Source organism: Pithys albifrons, chromosome 6 (genome assembly GCF_047495875.1).
Source record: "Pithys albifrons albifrons isolate INPA30051 chromosome 6, PitAlb_v1, whole genome shotgun sequence".
Taxonomy (NCBI): domain Eukaryota; kingdom Metazoa; phylum Chordata; class Aves; order Passeriformes; family Thamnophilidae; genus Pithys; species Pithys albifrons.
Genome location: NC_092463.1, coordinates 402,156 through 417,919, shown reverse-complemented (window position 1 = coordinate 417,919; position 15,764 = coordinate 402,156). Strand labels below are relative to the sequence as shown.

Below are 15,764 nucleotides of genomic sequence, written 5' to 3'. Positions count from 1 at the left end.
TTAAATTAGGGAATGTGCTACTCTGCTATGTGCCAGCAGTTAAAATCTTGTTTACAGATGCAGAAAGGAAAACAAACAAGCCAATTCCCAGGTCCCCCAGAGGAGGGTCTCCTAGAGCAGGACCTCCTGCAGCAGGATCTCCTCGCTCCCAGGCAGCCTTTCCTTCACACCATCCGAATGAGATCTGACTGTCCCCACTGCATCCTCCCAGTGTTCTGAGCCACTCTTCAAGTGTGATTTCCTTCTGACACGTGGACACTCCACACCCACACCCACCAGCACACCTGGAATTATCCTGAGAAAGATTTTTCACAAGGCAAAGTGGTCCCATTCAAAGCCTGGTGCCTCTCAAAACCAAGGCTGATGGAACAGCAGCCTGGCCCACACCTACAGAGGAAGGATCCAGCCATCAGCTCCGTCCCCTCTGATAACATGTGGGAATACTCTGATACAATGTGACAAGCAGGCCCTGTGTGTGACACGGGCACTGTCACCTCCACAGCAGCCATGAGATGTTGTAGCCTGACAAACAGAAGGTTTCCCACAGGATGTGCCCTGGCCCAGCACCAGCAGGGTAGGAACACAGGAGCACATCACACAGATGGGCACTTCAGCCACCAGGGCACTCCCACAGCACTCCTCCTCCTCCTTCTCCCCCTCCCCACAGCCTCAGACCCCCACTCTCAGCAGCAGCCCAGCAGCACTGCACTTGAGAAGGGCCATGAATGTCATTCCACCTGCCAGGAGCCAGCACCATCCATCAGCACACGTCTGGATCATCCTGAACCTGCTGCTCAGCCCTGCCTCCAGGAGCATGGGGACCCTGCCCTCCAGGACCACAGGACACCACAAACCCACAGAGGAAGACAGCATTTGCAAAGGATCCTAACATAAAGTGTTGCTGTTTCCATTCCTGCCCTCACGTGCTGGCAACTGACTTCCCTTTACTCTCTCTTTCCCCTTCATTAACTGGTACTCCCGACCCTCAGCCCCTCCAGTTACCAGGAACCCCTTCATATTCCGTTATCTTGTCTGGGAACTGGGAGCACGGCAGTGACTGCTGTTCCCAGATGCCCAGAGGTGCTGTACCTGCAATTAATTTCGCAGTGAAACAGCATTTGTGTATCAACACAAACGGACGTTTCGAAGGACCAACGTTCCATCCCACGACACCATGACTGAGGCAAGTTGGTGCACAAATCCGTGCACAGGCTGGAATGCCATGGCAACCCCAACCAGCTACTCCCAGGAACAGCAGGGCACAGGTGAACAGAAAGTCAGACTGCAGCACACCAGGATGGAGACAGGAAACACATCAGGAGAGCAGATCACTGCCAGCTCGAGCGGGCTGGGAGAGCTGCCAGCCTGTGACTGAGCATGGACATCCTGAGCTTTCACCCACCAAAGCTTGTCATTCAGGAAGGATTTGAAGAAGCTGCCTAAGCTTCCTGGACAGAAGCAGCACCTGAGAGGTTTCATGGCATCACAGACAGGGCAGATGCAGGTGACAGCCCCAGGAGGACAAGGCTGCTGTGGTGAGCACTGTCCTTTGGGCAGCTCTGCTGCCTCTGTCAACACCTGGGAGAGGGCCAGCCCTGAATCCCACTGCTCCCCAGAATACCCAGGCTCCTGGGAAAGGTGCTTAAAGGATGGATACTGAAGCTGGGAACCTTGGCTGTCACCCCTTCCCTTTGCAGTCCAGGTGCCATGGGTGCCACAGCCTGGCAGCTGGCAATTGCATTAATTCCCCCCAGCACCAAAAAAAGTACCTGCTCCCTCCAGGATGGGTGTTGTCTGGGAGATCAAGGGTGTAACCATCCAGCATCTCACCACCCTGCAGGGTGGAAATAGAGGCCTCATACCCTGGGAGGGCAGAACAGTCTACTCAGGGCAGGGCTTCCCTTGCACCACGGTGGGCAAGGGCAGAGGGGCCAGGGAGGCAGGGCAGTGGGGGCCAGGACAGCTCCCCCTTGCAGCATCCTCAGCCCCTCTGCCCCACTGCCCCCAAGACTGATCTCCCACCCCCCTCTGCTGCTACTTTTTTGGCAAGATAAGACCTCACTGCTGGGGATGTTCCTGTCGCCTCTACCCAGCTAAGAGCTCACCAGCTGCCAGCCCCTGGCAGTCTGGGGTTTCCTCTTGAGGAACAGGAATTGCCAGACAAGCAAACTCCTGCAAAGCGCAGCCGAGCAAGTAAGTGCTACAAAATAAGAGCAATTTATTCCAGGGTTTACAAGTCAGTCTGTGGTCCTCAGAGATAATTCTGCTGTCAGGTGCTTATGTTCCTCCAGCACTGCCAGGCTACACAAGCTACTTTCGTGTCTCTATTAGCCCATACGTGTGCAGATCCCGCTTTTCTGCATTATATTTGCATTCAACATGTTAAGCTTTGCTTGATCTGTGCTGCAAACTAAGCATAGTGCTGTCAATGGAACTGCATGGAAAACCACAGTGGGCTTCTAAGCAGCATTTGTTATTTGGGACACTGGAATCTACTGGTCTTTCTGGAAAGTTCTCGCAGTCTGGCAACACCTTTTGCACCCACCCTGTCCCAGCTACACACTGGAGTTGTGCTGGTCAGGTTGCATTGTGTCTCTCACCTGGGAGCAAACCACCCCTAAGATTTGAACTTTAATTTAATCTCCAAATCCACTGAATCAGCCCTGTTCTACCCCAAAGTCACTCCTGCACAGCCTCACTGTTGCACAGGGTATTTCACACATTTGTTTGTTCCCCTCTCTGCTGAAAGACGGGTGCCCAGCCAGTGCTCTGCTCCAAAGTCGAGGCCCCGCAAGTCACCCACAAGCCTCTGAACTCCACTTGGCAGAGCAGGGACAGGAAACCACCACAGAAACACCTGCAGCACTGTGCCTCCCCACAGCCCAGCCCAGGGGGCTGCCCTGGGGACAGGAGTCACAGCACTGAGGACCACACTGAAGGGAGCAGATGCTCCAGCCCTATCCACACCGTGCGCTCCAGCAGCAGTGCCCAAGCCCACACCACAGTGCCACAGGAACGTGGGGCAATTCTTAATCCATGACCCCAAGGCACAGCCTGAGCTGGGGACACAGAGGGCGGCATGGCCACTCACAGTCACCTATGTGGGGGCACAGGCCATGCCCTCAGACAGACCATGCTTTGGACACTGTTGGGTGAAACAGTGCTTTCTGAGCCACAACAAGCACCAGACACCCAGCCCAGCCCAGCCCAGCCCAGCCCAGCCCAGCCCAGCCCCAAACCATTTCATAATAATAAACCATCTCATTTCTATGGAAGAAAATCTTTACTGTGAAGGCAGTGAGGCCTTGGCACAGGTTGCCCAGAGAAGCTGTGGCTGGCCCATCCCTGGAAGTGTCCCAGGCCAGGCTGGATGGGGCTTGGAGCAACCTGGGCTGGTGGAAGGTGTCCCTGTCCATGGCAGGGCATGGAATGAGATGAGTTTTAAGGTCCCCTCAAACCCAAACCATCCTGAGATTCTACGATTCTATAAGGGAACGTGGCAGAAAAAGCCACAACAACTCTCACGGTTCTGTGCCAGGCAGGGGGAGCTACAGGAGAGGCAACTGCTCCTCTCAGCTCCTGCCACTCCGGTTTGGAGGTGACCTCCACAACCCACTGTGCTGGAGAGCACAACTCCAGTCCAGCCTGGCTGGTGCCCACATGTGACATCAGCAGGTCAGCCTGTCACTAATTGAATTATACCTGCATTACTTAATAAACAAAGAATACTCTGCACATTACAACGATGTAATCCTTTAATTGGTTTATGAGCACAGAGTCCCATGGGAAGTGTCACAAATCCATCAGGATGCCCTGAGCACTGTTTCTGAGCTGGAGAGATAAGGAGTGTCATATGCCAGCGGTCGGCTCTGGACTGAGCTGGCAATGGAGCTGAGCGAGCACTGTGCTCTGCTCCACACCACCAGCACATCCAGCACCAGCACCCCAGCACCACTTCTGAGGGCTGTGCAGCTGCCACAAGCAGCAGGAGCCAGCAGCCAGACCCTGTCCCCCAGCACCACAGCCCCCTCCATCAGAGGTGTGCAAGGTGACCCACCTGCTGTGGTGTGCACCACAGAACTGCCCCAGAGGGTACCCAGGGCCCCTCCAGGCACAACATCAGGGGCAGGTGAGCACTGCAAACCCCAGTGCCTCCAGCCCCTTGTCTGCACTTGGTCCATCAGGTCTTGCCAACACAATCCCATCTGACTCCCCAAACACACACGGAGGTGATGTGTGTGTCCTTCTCCCACATCAGCTCACCCTAGAAATCCCCTTCTGTTGCTCCATACCATTTGCTAACATAGACGTAGACCAGAGCCATGTCCCTGAAACTCAGCACACTTCAGAAGGGCAGGCAGAGAAGCCTTGGCAGAGGGAAACCGCACTCAGCAGGATGCAGGTATCCTATTCCATGCCACCCCATGCACACACACATTAGCTCAGGATCAAGCCTCTGCTGGTAAAAAAACACTTTGGCATCTGAAGCATCAGCAGTGTTGCTCCAGCTGGTCATGCCAAGGACAAAGAGCACAGGCACACACTTGGCCACACTGGAGGGGATGGGGCAGTGCACGAGTCTCCAGCTGGGACCCCACAGACTCCATGCTCTCTCTGCCATCTCTGCTGCATGAGGACACCTGGATTGCCAGGAATGTGTGCACTGCTCCCCAGATGTTTGGGTTTGATTTTCTGTGCCTGGTATCACAGGAACAACACACTGTGCCCTTGTTACCCTTCACTTTCGTCCTTTATCCTTCACCTTTCTTCATATCCTCAATACAAACCAGGAAAGCATTACTGACCCTTGGGGAACCATTTGGGTATCTGATTTCACCCATGACCTGAATTCTGGCTGGCGAGGAGCATGTCCAGCCTCTCCCCACCATTACAAGTCTCACATCCCACTGGCCACAATTTCACTCTTCATTACTGTTCTTTATTTATTGTTATTATTTCAACTTTCCAGATGGAATTTAAAGGTAGTCACACACTCTGTACATTGGCTTCTTTAATGCTCTTTAGAAGGAATGAAGCTTATTCAGCTCAGCCCTTTGTGCCTCACGTTGCCACGGTGGGAGGCCCTGGCAGAGTCGGCGTGGGAGCACCGAGAGGCCACGGTGCCAAACAGAGCTGAGCCTGGGACTGAGCAGCCCTGCAATCACAGGGCATTCACCAGAGCAGGTCTGCTGGTGCCCTCTGGATACACAGCACAATGCTATCCAGGAACGCTCATTTAAAAACTATTGTCCTGATCTGCTCCCTTGGGAATTAACACAGTCCTCATCCGGCAGGAGCAGCAGCTGTAACCATCCATCCTGTGTCTTTTGCCAGGGTATTTATCATGTTTTCCTTCTAGAACATGGAAGGACATGGGGATTGCTTCAATCCACAGAAGGTGTGTGTTTGCTGAATGCTTCTTAAATAACACAGGTTAGAAATGGCATGTCTGACCCAGGGCAGGAATGGGCCATAATGAACATAACAGGAATACCAGCCCAGAGGGAGGCACATTCCCATTTCAGCTGTGTCAGAACACTGTAGGTCAGGCTGTGTGTGCTTGGCCTATTACCCAAAGCCCAGCAAACAGAGCAAGCAGCCCCTGAGAGGCTTGACAGGGAGAGTCCAGCACCACAGCATGGCACATGGCAGGGCAGGCAGGGAGAGCCCAGCACCACGGCATGGCACACGGCAGGGCAGGCAGGGAGAGCCCAGCACCACAGCATGGCACATGGCAGGGCAGGCAGGGCAGCAGCTCTGGCATCCCCATCCCCCAGAGGCTCCCTGGAGCCCAGAACTTTGGTGCAGGTCAGAGAGGACACCCCAAGACCCCACATCTGCAGCAAGGTGGGGTGGAACCCTGAAGTAACCTCAGCCTTAGGCAACAAAACATCCCACAGTGGAGCTGGAGGTGCCTGGCTTGTGGTGGGCTCTGCTTTCCAGAGTCACAGCTGTGTCTCCTCTGACACCTGCCCAGGCAGCAGCTCTCCTGGACCCCTCTCTTCATCCCCAGGACCATGGTGGTGGGGCCATCACAGCCCCAGCACTGGCAGAGCCCACCACAGGTAGGCCCCAAGGACAGCTGCCATCAGGGCAGGGCCACTGTGGATCCTGCTCCGGGCATGGCCAGGGCATCCGCTGCCTGCTCAGGTGACAACACCCCTCAGGCCTGGGACCATGTTACAGATCCACCAGGCATGGAAAGAAGCCCAAACCTCTCCTGGGAGGTTCCCAGCCCATGCAAGGAACCACTGGGCACTGCCATTTGCTCTGGCTTTCCATGAAATGTTTAAAAGCCAGTGCACAACTCCATGCACAACCCTTCTGATATTTCCAGGAGATTCTCCATTCCAGACAATGCCCCGTGTCCCCACCCTGGGCAGCACCACAGCAGGGACACAGCTACGCAGGCACACGCATGTTCTGTGTGGGCGGTGCTGCCCCATGACAGGAGTCACCTGTGGTAAGGAGGGCAACAGCACAGTCAGAGCCTGGAGCACCCCAGAACGTGTGAACAGCCCTGTGAACTGCAGAGGGATTAGTGACCTACCAGCTAAGCCAATATAAGCACGTTAAGTGCCAATCTGGAAGCAGGACCGCAGTGCCCAGACACTTCACCACGGACAGGGCAGGACAGGGAGCCACGCTCAGTCCCTGCACCATGGAACAGTGGCTCCAGTGGCAGGGCTGAACTCCATAGCACGGGGGTACCAGAATTACAGCCTGGGCTGCTCAAGTTTTCTGAAGAAACTCATAAAAAAAAGGAGTGCTTTACACCACCAGGCCAGGACAAAAGCATTGCTCTGCAACTTGCACAAAGAGCTGCGAGGGTCAGCCCTTACACTGAGCTGCTCACAGAATTCACCCACCACTACACACGTTCCTGGCTACACTTGTCCTGCTGCTGACCAGACCATGGGGTGAAGTCTCTTCCTTCTGTCAGGAACAGGAGCCTTAGACAACCAAAGAGCTGCCATGGGGCACTAACCACATCCCCATGGGTACTTCCAGCACACAGTAGACCCTGATGGAGGGCTTCTTGCTGCTTGCCAGTGTGGGGATGCAGAGAAGGGAGGCTTACGTTGGACATCTGCAGTGTCCAGCTGCAGTGAAAGGGGGACTCTGTGCAAAGGACATGGAGTACCGGAAAGGAGGCTGCACCCTCAAAACCAGTCACTAAGTGCAATCCTTGCCACATGCCTGGGGAAAAGGACACATCTGTTTGGATCAGCCCAGGGCAGTGAGTGACAAGCAGCCCATGGAGGAGTCCTTGTGTGGGTGCTCTGCAGCCACACATCACCAGGGGGGCCAGTTCTCTCCACGTGCACCCCCAGCCCCGGTCCCCAGCACAGCCCACAGAGCCTGAGTGCTGCCAGACTCACAAGTGGCACAACAAGGACAGGTCAGCACCTGGGTCCATCTGCAGCATATCCCCAACCCACAACAGGATGTGCCAAGGACCTGCACACTCTGTGCAAGGGTACTCTGCCACTGGGCACTGACAAACACCACTGGAGAGAGGACTGGGGCTTGTGCTGTCCTTGTCCTGTTTCTTTACACCATAGCAGTGGAAGATGCTTTATTGTCCAGGTCAGTCTGCCTAGGCTCAGTCATGGCATTCAGGACCCTGCCACTCTCCTGACCCGAGTGCCTTCGGTGTGCGGAGCCCTTCCCACATGCCCGCAACACAGCTGACTGTCCCCAAAGGCAGCCACAGCCAAAGCTGAGGCTCAGAGGCAGCAGGAGAGCCGCAGTCACTGCTCGGGAGCTGCTGTTTGGAGCCTGGTCCCCAGGAGCAGCATCACTGGAGCCGGGCACCAGCAGAGATGAGACACGAGGCTGACGTGTCACAGGAGCCGCGAGCACAGCAAACCTGCCCACAGCACAGCGACACCAAACCTGCCCACAGCAACACCAAAGCTGCCCACAGCACACACAGCACAGCAACGTCAGCTCTGCACGGAATCACAGCCGGCAGCAGAAGGCTCCCTGTGAAACACCACGTCCCCGGCGGCACCACTGACTCACAGCTGACAGGGCGATAAATCCCGCTCGCCTTACTCAGACCCGCTCCCACGAGCCCTATCAGGGAGCTTTACATCAAGGGTTTCACAAGTGTGTTGGAGGAAAAACAACAACGCAGCTCCCAGAGCCCTGGCAGCACTGCTGACAGCACTGGCCTTCCTGTGCCACCAGCACCTGCCCTCCTATGCCAAGGGCACCTGCCCTCCTGTGCCACCGACACCTGTCCTCCTATGCCAACGGCACCTGCCTTCCTGTGCCACCAGCACCTGCCCTCCTGTGCCACCGACACCTGTCCTCCTATGCCAAGGGCACCTGCCTTTCTGTGCCCATAGCACCTGCCCTCCCATGCCTATGGCACCTGCCTTTCTGTGCCCATAGCACCTGCCCTCCTGTGCCACCAGCACCTGCCTTCCAGTGCCACCGGCACCTGCCCTCCTGTGCCACCAGCACCTGCCCTCCTGTGCCACCGGCACCTGCCTTTCTGTGCCCATAGCACCTGCCCTCCTGTGCCACCAGCACCTGCCCTCCTGTGCCACCAGCACCTGCCCTCCTGTGCCACCGGCACCTGCCCTCCTATGCCAAGGGCACCTGCCCTCCTGTGCCACCGACACCTGTCCTCCTATGCCAACGGCACCTGCCTTCCTGTGCCCATAGCACCTGTCCTCCTATGCCAAGGGCACCTGCCTTTCTGTGCCCATAGCACCTGCCCTCCTGTGCCACCAGCACCTGCCTTCCAGTGCCACCGGCACCTGTCCTCCTATGCCAAGGGCACCTGCCCTCCTGCACCACCAGCACCTGCCCTCCCATGCCTATGGCACCTGCCTTTCTGTGCCCATAGCACCTGCCCTCCAGTGCCACCGGCACCTGCCTTCCAGTGCCACCGGCACCTGCCCTCCAGTGCCACCGGCACCTGCCCTCCCATGCCTATGGCACCTGCCTTTCTGTGCCCATAGCACCTGCCCTCCTGTGCCACCGGCACCTGCCCTCCTGTGCCACCAGCACCTGCCTTCCAGTGCCACCGGCACCTGCCCTCCCATGCCTATGGCACCTGCCTTTCTGTGCCCATAGCACCTGCCCTCCTGTCCCAGGCAGTGACTTCACATCCCAGGCAAAGTCTTAACTCTGGTTTAAACCCAGAGAAGTTTTAACTCACACCTCGCCCACATGCAGCAGAACATCTCTGCGTGACTCCCGAGCGGTGTTAAAGCAATCCCATCCCGATCCCTGGACCAGCAGTGCTGTCACCAAGGGACTGACAACATATCCTGGGGATTCCACGGCATGTGACTTTCTCCACTGCAGTTTTTCCTCCTTGTTTGTGTTTTCCTCATACAGCTGCTGTCCCACAGGTGGTCAGTCCTGCTGCAGGAGGCACAGAACTGCCACAGCTCAGTATGGTGGGTTCCTGCTCCTCTGTCCCCCGTGCCCACTTACAGAGACCAGCGAGTACAAAGAATTAGAAATAAATACACAGGGAACTTCAGCTATCTGGCAATGAAACAATGCTGAGCCAACAAAAACTGAAGAGTTTAATCTGTCTCCAATCCAAAAGAATTCCAACATGATCTTGACAGAGAAGTCTAAACAAAAACTTCAAGGGAATAAAGATATTCCACTTTAAAGCAAAGTTACCTAATCATGTGTTTTTATGGAAATGTTTTTGCCAAGAGACAGTTCCTGGGGAGAAGCTTCATCTCAAAGAGCAACCTCAAAAGTACAGCATTGGACACAGGCTCTGCAGCATTGGGAACTGGCTCAAATGTTCCAAGGTCCTGCTGGCCACGTGCTGTGCAATTACAGGCATTCACTGAGGTTCCCATTACTGCCTCAATTAGCCATTTGACAAATCCCCTTCTGCATTATCCTGTCTGCTCGGGGCAAATATGACTTGCAGAGCCTTTTATTCCATGGGAACACAAGAGCTGCCACCTGGCTCAGGAGGCAGGCACAGGGTGCCCAGCCTGCACCTCAGTGGCCAGCAAGTTAGCCAGGATGGGGCAGGGAGCCCTTGGACACCACAGACACCCTCACACACCTAAATAAGGGGATAACTGGGCAGCTAAAGCAGCTGCTAGTTATACCTGCACCCACAGTCCTTGTCAGGGTAGGCTCCTGACACTGTGCAGTTTCACTGTGCTACAGACCTTTGGTTCCTGGAGCTCCTGGAGCTGAGGGACCAGGGGTGGCCCAGGGGCTCAGCACCTGTCCTTGGCTTGCGGGGCTCCAGGCCAGGGACTTCTCCAAGAGCTCTGCATTCACCTCTCCTCAACCCACCTCCTCCCCACTGGGTATCAACCCCTCTCCCTTCCTCTGCAGTTCCCAGTTGTCCAAGAGTGAACACTGAGAGCTCCACAGCAGACAAACTGATGCCATCACTATCCCATGTGAGGCTGCAGACACTCAGCTGGTCATCACTGGCACCACCACCCAGTAAGAAAGCCTGGGAGTCACTTGGGGAAGTAGCAGAAGTCTCCATCCCTCCCTGGGAGCCCCACCAGACCCAGCCAGCTTCAGATAAAGGTACCCAGGGACACAGACCTATCCCTGCAGCAGGTCTGTGTGGGAACACTTTTGACAGCCTGGATCTGGGCACCTCACTGAGGAATTCTGTAACCAAAGTTACTTCTTCGAGATTTGTCATTTTGTTTTCAAAGTGATATCTCAAACTCCAGGGTACCAGAAGGTGTATCTGACTAATTTGAAACAAATGTTTCTATTTCACTGCAAAGTACATGATTATTTGATACATATTTCTAGAAAGAATGGTTCATTCTTCAGCAACAAAACCTTATACTTTGGATAAGGTTTGGATTTGGCTTTCCAGGCCTGAACATCTCAAGTGCTGCTTCTGTTCAACCACATTTCTCTCTGCTACCCAGTCACACAGACAGCAAACAAACTTCTGTTTCCAAAGCATTTTAGGTGACCTCCTCGAGGATACTTTTTGTTTAAAACACACAGAAAGCCCTCTCTTAGCACAAACTTCATCAGATAGTGTCAGCAAGCACATTTTAATAGTGTGATATTGAAAAGTAATTTTACTACTAGCTAGAAAAGTCTGAAGACTGCAGAGGATATATTTAGATGTGTATAAATAGACAACACTCAGTGATGTCTGGTCCAGGGAGTACAAATCTTCCCTAATGCATGGAATATGCCTGGCCCAAAACGCTTGAGCAGCACTTAGACAGCCTTTTCAGCTTGGCTCGGGCTCTGGGCCCACTAATAGCAAGGCCATTAGAGCGGCGCTCTGGCCCAGCTGCTCACACAGGGAATATGCAGATTGCTCCGTAAAACCGAGCCCATCACCACATCTGAAAGCTCAGGCAGTATCGATCAGCAATGGAAAGCCATTAGCTCTGCAGCCTCTGAACTATCTCCACATGCCTCAGAGGAGGGATGAGCCCTCCAGGCACCTCAGGGTGCTCCATCTTCCCAAGACAGGCACCCCATGTGCCAGGCCCATCCTTCCTGGTGCACCTGCCTTTGTGTCTCCTCTAATCTTTCTCCAAAAATTGGGGAAGATTTGGTTTCTTCTTGCCATGCTGCTCCATGACATCTCTCCTCGGGTTCCCCCCATTCTGTCCCACACCACCAGCCACCCTTCCTCCCTCCATCACCACTCACACCTTCAGTGGCCAATGGGAGCCTCTCCAGACAACAAAGCTGTATGAAAAATTCAAACCAATCCCATGGGACACCATTCTGAGCAGAGCTGCAGCCGAGACTGGCACTTCTGCTGGTCACAAGGATGACAGGAGCACTCAGTCTGCCAGCCCTCACTAGGACAGGACAATCTGGAGCTCACTTCCACAGCTGAATACATTTGGTGGAATGGGACAATCTGGAGCCCTCTCCTGCACCTGGAAGTATTTGGTGAACAGGTGAACTAGTTCCTCTTTGAACTTGCACTGGGCACTTGAGATATCCAGGATTTGCTTCCACTGACTGCCCTGCTATGATAAAACTGGGACTTCCTCTTTCTGAAAGCAGAAAAATGAGCTAATATGCCAGGAGACATTTCTAAGTGAGGCTTGTAACTGAAGGCCAAACTGGTGAGCTCTGTGTTCATTCTGATGCAGCCTTATGCATTTAAGCACATTTATTATGCATTTAAACAAATGCATAATCCCTTGAGTACAGTATATATATAGAAACATGGATCAGGAAGGTGTTGGGCACTGAGAACACTCACGCTCCTTGTGCAGAATCAAACCTGACTCCCAGATCAGCAGCAGAATCACCAGGCCTGGCTCCAGAGCTCACTGGCACACCTACCCCTGCCAGGACCGACTGTGGCAGCACCACAGAGCCTGCTGAGGTGAGGCCCATGCACAGGACCAGGGTGCCCAGCAGAGTCCCTGGGGCAGCACATGTGCTCCTAAGCACCCAGGTCCAGCAACCGGGTGTACTGGGTGTACTGGGATGCAGCTCCACTGCACCAGGACAGACCAGTCCCAGCACGGGCAGTCTCTCTGGCCAGTTCTACCCCCAGTTCCCAGACAGAGTCATGGCCAGGATCCGTGCTGCCAGAGCCACCTGCTGATGTGCAGCTGGAACCAAATGGGCTTCACTGCCAGGATGGATGCATTTCGCCGTGCTGTGCCGCCTGGCTCCGTTGGCCGGAGCAGCGCTGGACACGCAGCGCTCGCCCGAGGATGCTCAGAATGCACGAGCTGACACCACGTGTCACACAGAACATGTGAAATGGAAGTGTGGGGGGAGGATCACCAGCACGACAGCACGATGGCCAAGGGCAGGGAATCCCGGCCTGTCCGGCTCCACAGCAGCCAGCTGGAGGCTGCACAGGGCTAGGCTTGGCTGAGGGCACCTGCTGTCCCACCCCTGGTCTCCAGGACTGGTGAGGCCACGTTCATGACCACAGCTGGGACCACCTTCCTCTGCTACAGACACGCAATGTAATGAGAAACAGTCCCTGCCCTGGAGACGTGACAGACCAGGAGGGAGAAATGAGGCAAAGGTGCAGAAGGGGAAGCGGTGCTGTCCCGGAATGAAAAGGAACGGCAGAGCCGGCGTTCCCCAGCCCATGTTGGCAAAGACCAGCTCTGGAAGGGGCTTCCCCAGTCCTCCTGGCCCAGATGTGCCTGTGCCCAACTCACACCGGCCTACACGTGCACCCAGTGCTCGCGGCCAGCTGCTGCTGGGCTCCAGGAGGGCTGTGCGGTTCGGCATCCGCTCCTGGAGCCGGGAGGGCTGACGCTCCGACATCAACATGGCTGCGAGGCTCCGCCGGCTCCTCCGCCGCTGCTCAGCCATCTCCCCAACGGGAGCCTTCCGGCAGGGAAGATCCATCCTGTCCTACATTCGCTCTCCCACAGACAGCGGTGCTGGCTGGCCACGGACAGAGCGAAGGAGACGGAGGGGAAGGGAGCGCACCCGCATCCCGGGACGCGGGGGACCGCGGCTACCCCCAGGGAGGGGAAGGGGGAGTGCGGTGTGCGTGTGGCGGGCAGGGGCGGCGGGAGGAGGCGGGGGGAGCCGCGGGGTTGCTGCTCCCTCCGGCACAGCCCCGCACCCCCCGAGCCGTGGCCCCGGCCCCGCGGGAGCGTCCCGAGATGGCTCCGGGCACAGCGGCGCCTTCGCCCGCTCGGGTAGCGCCGCAGCGCCAGCGGCGCGGGTACCGGGGCGGCGGCGGCAGCACCGCGGCGGGGGCGGTGGCCGCGGCACGGGCGGCCCCGCAGCACCACCGGCCCCGCAGCATCCCCAGCCCAGCACAGCCCAACGCGGGCGGCCGCCGGCGCCGTCCCGCGGGCAGCGGCGGCAGCGCGGCCCGGCCCGTGCGCGGGGTGCCCGCCCAGCCGCTCCGCTCCGCTCCGCGCTCCCCGCGGCCGCCGCCCTCCCGGAGGGGCGTCCCCCCTCCGCCGCCGCCGCCCCCGTCCCGGCGCCTCCGCCGCGCCGCGGGCTCGCCCTGCCCGGATCGTGCGGGACCCGCCGAGCCGCCCCCCCCCCGCGCTCCGTCCCCCGGGCCGGCCCCGCGGTGCAATGCAGATGTGCCGGGCGCGACCCGCCCCGCGTTACCTGGCGCCTCCGGGGACGGGCGGCGGCCGGAGCGCGGCCCCTGCGGGTGCGGCCGCGGCCGGGCCCCGGCGGGCTGCGGGCGCTGGCGGCAGGCGGGCTGCCCGCCGCTCCGCCCCGAGCCGGCGCTCACCACCCGCATCCTACCGCGGCTCCGCGGCGGGGCTGCCCGCGCCCGGGGCGGGCAGGGCGGCCCGGGCACGGCCCCACGCGGCGCCTCGGGCGGGCGGCGGCACACGCACACACGCGCGGGCGGGGACGCGGTGCGCGGGGCAGCTCGCCCGCATCAGCCGTCCGCATCGCCCCGCACCGGACAGCCCGCTCTGCTCCGCCTCGCTCCGCGCCCGCCGGCGCTGACCTTGCCGTGTACCTGCGCCAGGTTAATCCTCGCCAAGCACTGCCGCTCCGCGCCTCGCTGCGGGATCCTGCGCGCTGGGCGCTGCGCTGGACGGACGGACGGACGGACGGACGGACAGAGGGATGGACGGACGTGGCCGGGGCGCGGGCAGCCCCGCCGCCGGGCCGGCGCCTCCCAGGTGCGGATGCCGCTAGCGCGGGGCGGCCGGCGGCAGGGCCATGCGGCTCCGCGCCGCTCCGCGCCGGGCGCGCTCAGGCGGAGCAGCCGCGGCGGCGGGCGCTGCGGCGGGGCAGGGCGGGGAGCGCGGCGCCCGCGGCTCGGCCCTCCGCGGCGGCGGCTGCTGCGCCCATCCTCCGCGCCGCCGGCCTCCGCCCGGCCCCGGCCGCGGGCAGCCGCGCCGCTCGCTGCCGCATGGAGCACCCGCCGCCTCCCCCGCGCCGCGCCGCGCCGGGGCGGGCTGGAGCAGTCGGGCCCTCCCCGCCCCGCCGCACGCACGGCTGAGCCGCAGCCGCCCGGCCGCCGCCGCGCAGACGTGCGCCCGGGCCGCCCCCCGCCGCGCCGGGCTGCGGGATGATCGCCGGGCTGCGGGATGCGCGCGGGCTCCGGGATGAGCGCCGGGCTCCGGGATGCGCGCAGGCTCCGGGATGAACGCCGGGCTCCGGGATGCGCGCAGGCTCCGGGATGCGCTCAGGCTCCGGGATGCGCGCCGCCGGGCGGGACCCGCACCAGACTCCGGCACCGGCAGGGGCACGGGCGCGAGCACGGACACGGACACGGACACGGACACGCCTCCGCCTGCTCCGGCACGCCGGGGCCGGGCTGCAGCGCCGGGGACGGAGAGCGGTCCCGGCCCTCGGGGCACTCCCAACCCTCCCAGCCTCCGCCCGGGACCGGAGCGGGCGGGGCCGGTGAGGCCGCGAGGGGTGCGCGGGGCTTTGACCTGATGATCGATACTGCAGATGCACCGTCAGAATAGTCCCGTGGAGCGGCGGCTCCGCTCGGCGCTGCCCGGCTTGGCGAGGACTTCTGCCCACCCCCGGGACACGCAGCTGTCCGCACCCTTGCCCGAACCGAGGACAGGGGCTACAGCAGCGTACTTGCGGGAGGGATGATCCCGGCAGGAGAAGCAAAGCCTGGCTCATCTTTGGGGGCAGTAAATTGGAGAGTTTTTCGGGATCGTTACCTGCCTCCTGAATCTCTAACGGGGAGGAGAGTGCATTTCGTGCTACGGAATACTAACACCCTTCTTTAACGCTGTTTCGTGGGAAAATTCTGGGGATGTTGCAGGACCCGAATCAGAGGAGCGCTGCCTGGAGAGACTGAAAGAGGAGCTAATTAACGAACG

General features: G+C 58.8%; 1 protein-coding gene across 3 annotated transcripts in view; it reads right to left on the bottom strand.

The window, feature by feature from the left end:
• LRFN5 (leucine rich repeat and fibronectin type III domain containing 5) overlaps positions 1-14,960 on the bottom strand; it is a 40,935-nt gene extending 25,975 nt beyond the window's left edge. For 2 of the 3 annotated variants that reach the window (XM_071557138.1, XM_071557136.1), the window contains exon 1: positions 14,432-14,960. The gene's annotated coding sequence lies outside the window, so the exon portion shown is untranslated. Of the gene's footprint in view, positions 1-14,419 lie in introns of all 3 variants that reach the window. The other variant, XM_071557137.1, reaches the window with a different exon arrangement.
• Positions 14,961-15,764: the final 804 nt, after the last annotated feature.